Here is a 10,329-nt window from a genome sequence, read left to right on the forward strand (position 1 = left end):
TAAGTGGTATTTTATTACTATTTTACATAGCATTATTCAAAATTTACATAATTCAAGTATACATGAAGTGGGAGTGCATGGTTTGAATAAGGGCAAATAACATTTAAGGGGCCTCTAAGCCCTGAGAATAAAGGTGGGAACGACTTGATGTAGAGGGAGGCCATTCCCCTAATTGGGGAATACTTTTTGAAGAATGAACATTTTGAATACACTGAATAAAAATACATTTTGAACATGTCTGAATAGAAAATAATTTGGAATGTGTTGAATAGAAGACATAGCCTAATTACTATCATATGTCAATTCTTTTTGTACCACTGGAAATTGCTCAGTTTCAGAATCAATAGTTGTTCTTCTGATGGCTGCACTTTTGAAGGAAGCTGGGATCCTTCCTTCCTATTTTCAAAGCCTTTGTATCCCTCAGCAGCATGATAAGCACCCAGGGGCAGGGAAGGAAGCCACCCTCAAAGGTTAAGTTCTGCCCAAAATTCCTGGAATGTTGGTGGGGACAGGGGCAGAATTTCCAAACTCTACTTTGCCAAACACAGGGCACGGATCATACAATATTTCTCAATAACCAAAAGTAACCACCAATATCTACTTGAAAGAAGCTTAAGTGGGAGTTCTATCTTTGGTTGCCAAAGGATACATTAAGTCCTTTTGGGTGTTTGTTTGAATAACAGAATAGATAGTTTAGGTTGCTTAGGAGAACACAATGCATATTTTTATCCTGAATGAATTTTTATCCACAATGAATTTTTATCCTGAATTACCCTTGCTTTAAAACAATAACAAACAGTAACCAAAATTCCTTCTTTGCTTGAATTAGCACACTAATCAGTTAGTCAACAAATATTTATTAAGTTGCTGCAATGGAAACTTTGACTTCCCTGTTTAATAACACTTGATGAATTCTCTCATATCCTGTGAAAGAATAACCCTATCGTCTTAAAACCTGCTTATTTTTCCATTTCTTCTTTGGACTAGCCAAAGGTGTTTGTGTTTATTGTGCTTTTTGCTTCCCACCACCCCCCACGAAGAGATGGATTATTCAATCCTATGTCTCTTTCCAGTTCTAAATTCTACAACCTTAGGTCAAGAAAGGAAAACTACGTTTCCATGTTATAGAAGACAAACCCACTCGTTAAGATCACCTACCTACCTAGTGCAGTAGTTCCCAAATCTGGATGTGCATCAAAACCACATGGCGGACATACAGACATGTAATCAAATGGTAGTCAGTGTACCTTAACCCAAAGAATTTCACTTGGGAACTACTGACCTCATTTTACAGGCAAGGGAATTGAAGGCACACGCTTTGCTGCAGAGCTCAGCCAACAGCCCCAAGCCTCCTCCCAGCTCGCAGCCCTGTTTCAGATCCGCTCAAGCCTCTATTACATTCAATAACCTCCAGGATTAAAGAGATAAGTATCTCTCAAAGAAATCTTAAATGGATTTTTAGACATATCAATTTTATTTCTTTCCCTTAGATCTCCACTCTCTAGGAATATATGGGGTCTCAAGTTCCTTGAGGGCAAGAACCTTTCTTAAAAGTGACTGAGAGCACATAATCCTATACGGGGTGCAATTGAAAACAAACCACAAATACTCCATTTCACCCCATTAGTTCAAATTGATCATTGTCAAATCAATCATTCAGCATTCACTGAAGGCTCACTAGGTGCATGGCTCTATGCTAGGCTCTCGGCGGATAGAGGATTCAATTAAAAAATTTTTAAAAAGTGTCCCAAAGAAACTTGCAGTCTAATTGAAGACAGGGCACCAAAACACAGAGAAAGGTAATTAAACCAATTTATGGAATAAGTTCTCTAGGGTGTGTTAGGGCCGGTTGACTGCTGTAACACACAAAACCCCCACTCGTGTAATATAAATTTCTGGTATTTGGGCAGATTTCCTTCAGCAGGTGATGCAAGAACATGGTATGAGCTATCTGTTGATAGAGATTTAAAATAGTTAGAATCTTAAAGCAAGATTGCTTTATGGTCCTCTCACTGAATCACATTATAAGGTGAGTCTTCTGCTTGGCATTCTCTTCAAGCATTTGGGGACTCAGGGCTGAGTGTCCCATCCAACCTTCATAACTCGTAGGACCTCACCACAGGCGTTCTGGGCATGAACTTCCCCTTGGGTCTTCTCATTCTCTACTTTTATTTTCCCTTTACTCTGATGCCTTGCCTTTTTCCTTCCCTTCCCTTCCTCCTCCCTCTTCTTTTCTTTTCTTTTCTTTTCTTTTCTATTCTTTTCTTTTCTTTTCTTTCTTTTTTTTAGAGAGAGAGTGCAAGTAGGGGAGAGGGACAAAGGGAGAGAGAGAGAGAACCTTAAGCAGGCCCCATGCTCAATGTGGAGCCCAACATGGGGCTTGATCGTACAACCCTGGGATCATGACCTGAACCAAAATCAAGAGTTGGATGCTCACCTGGCTAAGCCACCCTTCTTTCTTTCTTCTTCTTTTTTAAAAATCTTACTGGGATGCCTAGGTGGCTCAGTTGGTTAAGCATCTGGTTTCAGCTCAGGTCATGATCTCACAGTTTGTCAGGCACTGTGCTGATGGCTCAGAGCATGGAGCCTGCTTCAGTCTCCCTTTCTCTCTGCCCCTCCCCCTCCCTCTCTAAAAAAATAAACACTTTAAAAATTTAAATAAAATAAAATAAATAAAATCTTACTAATGTATACATTTTGGAAAGGTAAATATATAAATTTATTAAGTGAAGCCAAACCCAAAAATATAACTGCTGTTATGTCCCTTCAAAGCCTTTTCTGATGAAGTACAAATGCATAAATAAATACATGGAAATAAAATACACTGCCATTACACTAGAATAAGAAATAAAAGGCATCAAAATTGGCAAGGAAGAAGTAAAACTTTCACTATTTTTAGATGACTTGATACTCTATATAGAATACCCTAAAGACTCCACCAAAAACTTACTAGAATTGATAAGTGAATTCAGTAAGGTCGCAGGATACAAAATCCATAAACAGAAATCTGTTGCATTCCTGTACAATAATGAAGGGGCAGAGAGTGAAATTAAGAAAACAATCCCATTTACAATTGTACCAACAAGAATAAAATGCCTAAGAATAAACTTAACCAAAAAGGTGAAAGACTTATACTCTGAAAGCTACATATAAAATGTTGATCAAAGACATTGAAGATGACACAAAGAAATGGAAAGATATCCCATGCTCATGGATTGGAATAACAAATATTGTTAAAATGTCCATACTACCCAAAGCAACCTACAGATTTAATGCAATCTCTATCAAAATACCAACAGCATTTTTTAGAGAATTATAACAAATAATATTAAAATTTGTATGGAACTCCCAAAGACCCTGAATAGCCAAAGTAACCTTGAAAAAGAAGAACAAAACTGGAGGTATCACATTCCCAGATTTCAGGATATACTGCAAAGCTGTTGTAATCAAAACAGCAATCAAAAGTAGACACATAGGGACGCCTGGCTGGCTCAGTCAGTAGAGCCCGCAACTCCTCATCTCAGGCTTGTGAGTTCAAGCCCCATGTTGGGTATGGAGCCTAGTTAAAAAAAAAAAAAAAAAAAAAAGATACATAGGTCAGTAGAACAGACTAGAAAATAAACCCATGATTATATGGTCAATTAATCTATGACAAGGGAGGCAAGAATATGCAATAAGAAAAAGACAGTCTCTTCAACAAATGGTGTTGGGGAAATTGGACAGCTACAGGCAAAAGAATGAAACTGGACCGCTTTCTTACACTACACACAAAAGTAAACTCAAAATGGATTAAAGATCTGTGAGACCTGAAACCATAAAAATCCTAGAATAGAGCACAGGGAGTAACTTCTTTGACACTGGCTGTAGCAACTTTATTCTAGATAGGTCTCCTCAGGCAAGAAAAACAAAAGCAAACATAAACTACTGGGACTACATCAAAATTAAAAGCTTCTGCACAGCAAAGGAAACCATCAACAAAACAAAAAGGCAACTTACTGAATGGGAGAAGATATTTGCAAATGAGGTATTTGCTAAGGGGTTAGTATCCAAAACATGTAAGTAACTTCTATAACTTAACACCAAAAAACCTGCAGACAATCCAATTAAAAAAGAGGCAGAAGACATGAACAGACATTTCCCCCAAGAAGACCTCCAGATGGCCACTAGGTACATGAAAAGATGTTCCACGTCACTCATCATCAGGAAGATGCAAATCAAAACCACAATGAGATACCACCTTACACCTGTCAGGATGGCTAAAATAAAAAACACAAGAAACAACTAGGGTTGGCAAAGATGTAGAGAAAAAGGAACCCTCTTGCATTGTTGGTAGGAATGCACACTAGTGCAGCCACTGTGGAAAACAGGATGGAAGTTCCTCAAAAAATTAAAAATAGAATCACCATATAACCCAGTAATTCCACTACTGGTATTTACACAAAGACTACAAAAACACTAACTTGAAAAGATACACACACACACACACACACACACACACACACACACACACACAATGGAATATTACTCAGCCATAAAAAAGAATGAAGTCTTGCCATTCACAATGTGGATGGAGCTAGAGGGTTTAACGCTAAGTGAAATAAGTCTGAGAAAGACAAAAACCATATGATTTCACTCATGTGTGGAATTTAAGAAACAAAACAAACAAAATACAAAGAGACAAACAAAAACACCAGACTCTTAGAGAACAAATTGGTGGTTACCAGAGAGTTGGTGGGGGGGAGAATGGGTGAAACAGGTGAAGGGGGATTAAGAGTACACTTATTGTGATGAGTACAGAGTAATCACCATATTGTACACCTGAACCTAATATAACACTGTAAGTTAACTATACCGGAATTAACATTTTTTTAAAAAGGAGAAAATGCGCTGCCATTGAATTCAAAGAGAAGAATACAGCAACTTCACCAGCCTCTTTGCTGTGTGATGTTTTTTAATCCAAAAGAACCAGTAGGTCAACACAGAATGTTAGGTTCTCTTGCTAGACTGTGTACTGATAGGCTCCTCCCCATGCATGCAGCCCATGGAACCAGAGGGGACAGAGGTCTTGAAAGGGCTCTCCTTTGTGGCCAAGCAATGGGATCCAGTCTTACCAACAGAACAGCTTTTAACCCAAACAAACAACAATGAAAGTCTTTTTGTGTGTGGGATAGGGAGAGAGAGAGCGATAATTGAGGAAAGCTTTTTTTTTTTAAGGAGAGCTCATTTTTAAAGATCATGTAATAATAGAAAATTTTTTCACTGCGAGTTTACGTACAGCCATTCTTACCAATGTCATAACTAGATTCCATCCTCCCTGCTTCCTGGCAGTAGGTTGGGCAGAGAGTTTAGGGAGCAGGTATTTTCTGAGGATTCTTTTTGGTTCTTCCAAACCCCTCCCCCCCCCCCCCCCCCCATGATCCTGACATAAGCTACCACTCAAGGCCAAGTGTAAGAATGTGACACTGGATAATTCCTCTGGTCAGATGGGTTAGTGCTGGACAGGCCACATGAGAAAACAGAATATATATGTACTATGTACATGTATATATTATATATGCACACACACAGATGTGTATTCAGCTTTCACACACACATATGGGTGCTTTTTCTGATTCTGAAACATATGCTTATTGTAAACTTAAAAGTTAATGAAAAATTTAGAAGAAGAAAAAAAATCATTCCTTACCCCCATTGCCCAGAGTCAAACTACTTTTTTTTTCAAGTTTATTTTGAGAGGCAGAGAGAAAAAGTGAGCGTGAGCAGGGGAGAGGCAGAGAGAGAGAATCCCAAGCAGGCGCACGCTGTCAGCATGCTGAGACTGATGCGGGACTCGAACTCATGAACCTTGAGAACATAAACTGAGCCGAAATCAAGAGTCAGCCACTTAACCAACTGAGCCACCCAGGCACCCCTCAAACTACATTTTTATACATCTCTATCCTTCCTTTTTCAAGTTTATTTATTTATTTTGACAGAGAGAGGAAGAGACAGAGAGCGCATGAGCAGGAGCTGGGCAGAGAGAGAGAGAGAGAAAGACTCCCAAGCAGGCTCAGCATTGCCAGTCTGGAGCCCGATGTGGGGCCTGAACTCATGAACCATGAGATCATGACCTGAGCTGAAACCAAGACCCAGATGCTTAACTGACTGAGCCACCCAGACACCCCTACATCTCTATCCTTCATGTATATGTATATGTGTGTGATTTATACCTCACATAACTGGGTTTATACTATATATCCTGTTTATAGTCTGCTTTTTGGATTCAACATTATATCATGAGACTTTTGTCTATCCCACTGAAAAATCTTTACGGATACTATCAGTAAAAGCTGATATGAATGGACCATGATTTCCCCAATCATTTCCTATTACTGAACATTTCAGTTGTTCCCTGTTCGGGTAGAGCAGAAGGGAGAGTCATGTTTCGAATGTGTCGGTTGCCAAGCTTCTGCAGCGTAACCTAAAAGAAAGCATGTGGCTGGATGCCCTGCTCTGATCCCTTTGCGGAGCTGCGAGGGATGGGTCTGCCTTCAAATACTGTGAGTCAGTGGCTCTGTGTTTGGTTGGAACCTGATTTTCAAGAATGTTGTTTCTTACCGTCTCTAGATAGGGCTATGCTGTTTTGCTGGAGCAGGAGGCTCCCTCATTCCACACACCTTGTGTTTAGGAAGAGTGTACATCCTCATTTACCTGAACGGTCCCAGTTGATGCCAGTTATCCCTGTGCAATTGGTAACAGCATCCCTTCTCACGCTTAAAAATGTTTGCGTTTGGAAAATGCATGATAGGATCCGACACCCCAGCTGCTTTGCTCCTCCAACTTCCTGCCCTGGAGGCGTGTGAGATGGCAATGTGCTCCTGTCCATTGTGGGAACGTGGTTTCCATAGAGACTAGGAAGGGCAGCAGGGCCTCTTGGGTCTCCCTAAAACTGTACCCCAAGGACATTATGCCCATGGGGCACATAGACTTTCCATCTTCCACACATCAGATAGCATGTGATAGAAGCATCTCTACTAAAGTTGGTGTGGAAACTGATCTGGATCTTATATTTTTTGCATATTGCATGGGATTATATTAAGTCCGGAGTATAAATATGTATCTATTTTATTTGTGTTTTCCTAACACAGCATGACGTGCACAATGGCTATTAGATTAATGCTATGGAGTCACCGTCTTTAACATTGACATCGAAAAACCTGAATACAGCTTGTGATGGTTCGATGCAGAAAATGTTCCTGCCGGACAGAGCTAACAGAAGGGACAGTTGAACCAGATTGTTGACAATGGCTGCATTTTGAATGTAAGCACGGAAGTGGAATATTTTGTTATTTTTTTGTCTGAATAATCTCAACCTGGCATTCACTTTTTAAAAAACAGAAATAGTTCTATTTTTAGCTGATACGAAAGTATCACCAATAACTCCGTCCTCCAAAATAAGCACGGGAAACATTTTGGTTTGTATCTTTCCAGACTATACCCTATAAATGCAATTACCAAACAGATGTGAGATGGGAACCCCTCCCCCACCATCTCTTCTGGGGGCTGGGGAGGGGCAGCATTCTCTCTTTCCAACAAGTAGTTGGAAAGCCGGCCACACTGTCTCTCTTGCTGGATGTTCCCTATGCCCGTGTTGCAGTGTGGGACCCTGAGCTACGGTCCCCTCCAGCTGGAGTCTGGGAGGAGGTGCTGGGTGGGGGTAGAGGGCTAGGACAAGCCTCCTTTCCCCCTGCCGCCTGACCTTTTCCATTTCCACTAGAGTGGCAAAAAGGAATTACAATGACTTGCCCACCAATGTTCACAGCGGCATTATTCACAACAGACAAAAGGTGGAAACAGCCCTGGTGTCCATCAACAGGAATGGAGAAACAAAATGTGGTCTGTACCTTCAGTGGAATACTACTGATCCTTAATAAGAATGAAGTGCTGATACATTCTAGACCATGGAGGAACCTTGAAGACATTATGCTAAGCGAAAGAAGCCAGACCCAAGAGGACAAATACCATACGATTCTATTTATATGAGGTACCTGAAATCGGCAAATTCGCTGAGACAGTAGAATAGAGGCCCCCGGGGGTGAGGGAAGGGGGAGTGGGGAGTTATTGTTTAGCAGGTACGGAATTTCTGCTTGGGATGGTGAAATAGTTCTGGAAATGGATAGTGGTGATGATGGCACAATATTGTGAAAGTACCTCAAGCCACTAAATTCTGGGGGGCGCCTGGGTGGCTCAGTCGGTTGAGCGTCCGACTCCGTCTCAGGTCATGATCTCACGGTTTGTGAGTTCGAGCCCCGCGTCGGGCTCTGTGCTAGCAGCTCGGAGCCTGGAGCCTGCTTCAGATTCTGTGTCTCCCTCTCTCTCTGCCCCTTCCCTGCTCATACTCCGTCTCTCTCTGTCTCTCAAAAATGAATAAACATTAAAAAAAATTTTTTTTTTAAAAAGCCACTAAATTCTGCACTTAAAGGGAGTAACATGGCATATTTTATGTTATATCTATTTCACTCTAAAAATTTACTTGAGAAAAGAGAATTACAATGTAAGACAGTAAGTGTTAAGATCCTACCTAAAGACAGGCTTCCTTGTGGCCCTCAGGACTTCATCTACTGTGGGGAGGCACCTGCTAGCCCTCCAAACCAGGCCCATCTCTTCCATCACTACACTTTGCCTTATCCTCAGAGAAGCTGCCCAAAGGATATTGCTTCTTTCTGTGGCTAAAGTTTGAATCAGGTGATTTTGATAACAATTAAACACACTTCTGCTCTCTGCCCCATCTGCCCCTTTGTCCATCCAAATAAACAAAAACAGAACATAATATTAGCAGTAAGGCACATGACAGGTCAAATCCAGACTCACCGGCGAGGAGGAAGGCCTCCATCAACCCCTGACCATTTCTATCACCCAAATCACTGCCACCAGAATGCTGCCTTCATAGGCTCGGCCCGACAGAATTTGTCCTTTACATTTACCTCGCTGGGTTATCAGGTCATTTCTTTGGGAAAATGAAGTTGTGTTTCTGTTCCTATGTGGGTTTGAACAAACAGCCCAAGGGGAGAAATAAATTATCCTTAAAGGAGGGAAATTGTACATCCTCTGTCAAGCACCTTGAGGACAGACTGCCTTCTGTGGACAACCTGTAACTCCCAATAAGTAGTAAGACACATAAGGAGCAATCAAGTGGACAGATTCCTTCCAACAGGCCACACATGTTTGCTGCCCTTTGGTCTTATCATAGTGTCACAAAGCATGGCTTGCCTCCACACAGGTAAGGAACAGGTTTAAGATAGTGAAAGAATCTTCTGGGAACCAACAGTGGCCATGATTGGCAAGAGGGAAGAGCACAGAGGGCCTGATTCCTTCCCAGAATTTCTCATCAACCAAGCTGTGGCTTCCTTGGTGTGTGTAGCTGGCATAAGACCCTGCCCACAGCAGGTCTGGCTAAACTACAGACAGTTTCTAGGAAGCCCCGGGAACGGTCATCGTGTTGATTTCTCAGATCCCCAGGCCAATGCCAACGTGGGGCCTCTCCTCTCTGGCTTCTGACACTAGAATGACAGCCAGGGCCCGGAGGCTGGCCAGAGGAATAGGCAGTGAATGCAGGTGATATAAGCCCATTCACACTGAGCCCATTTGGCAAGCACGTCAGGGTCCATTCCATCCCACCTTTGGGGCACCTGGGTGGCTCAGTCGGTTAAGCGTCCGACTTCTGCTCAGGTCATGATCTCACAGTTCGTGAGTTCGAGCCCCGCATCGGGCTCTGTGCTGACAGCTCAGAGCCTAGATGGAGCCTGCTTCAGATTCTGTGTCTCCCTCTCTCTCTGCCCCTCCCCCGCTCATGCTCGCTCGCTCTCTCTCTCTCTCTCTCTCTCTCTCCTTCAAAAATAAGTAAAAACATTAAAAAAAAAAAAAAGACCCCCACCTTTGATTTGGGCTTGAGAGCATGATTTTCATCTGTGTTTCAGCATTGTATCTTTCATAATGACTGGGTTCCCAGATGCTGGTGTCCCAGTGAAGTCGCCCTAATGTCTTAAAAATGTCTTCCTCACTCTAGAGAAGATGAAGACTGTGGTTATAGGAACAGGAAATGTATCAAATGGAAGAGCTACCAGGCATATCCCTGAGAACTGAACAGTGGCATCTCATGGACTAGGTCAATAGTGGCTATAGAACTTAGTCGGTTTCATTTCTTAGAACTGTGCATATGTGTGTGCACGTGCGTGTATACATGCATGTGCGCATGCGTGAGTGTGTAAGGTGCAGCCTGCAAAGATGACTTCTTTCTGCCCCGAGTACCTCAGCTTATCAGTTTACTCAGGGCCACAAGACTATAAGTAG

The 10,329-nt window shown here is 41.9% G+C and overlaps 2 long non-coding RNA genes across 3 annotated transcripts in view; both read left to right on the forward strand.

Moving 5' to 3' along the window:
* Positions 1-4,725, forward strand: part of LOC128314326 (uncharacterized) — a 74,322-nt gene extending 69,597 nt beyond the window's left edge. The window contains exon 5 of the long non-coding RNA XR_008295839.1: positions 58-4,725. This is a non-coding gene — a long non-coding RNA (uncharacterized LOC128314326). The remainder of the gene's footprint in view (positions 1-57) is intronic.
* Positions 4,726-5,646: 921 nt separating this feature from the next.
* LOC128314328 (uncharacterized) lies at positions 5,647-9,904 on the forward strand. Of its 2 annotated transcripts, XR_008295842.1 has the most exons (3): positions 5,647-6,539; positions 7,128-7,300; positions 7,757-9,904. It is a non-coding gene; the product is annotated as an uncharacterized LOC128314328 (long non-coding RNA). The 2 variants fall into 2 exon arrangements; XR_008295841.1 differs by having other exon boundaries at positions 5,647-7,300.
* The last annotated feature ends 425 nt before the right edge of the window (positions 9,905-10,329 follow it).

The sequence above is a fragment of the Acinonyx jubatus genome, chromosome B1 (assembly GCF_027475565.1).
Source record: "Acinonyx jubatus isolate Ajub_Pintada_27869175 chromosome B1, VMU_Ajub_asm_v1.0, whole genome shotgun sequence".
Classification (NCBI taxonomy): Eukaryota; Metazoa; Chordata; class Mammalia; order Carnivora; family Felidae; genus Acinonyx; species Acinonyx jubatus.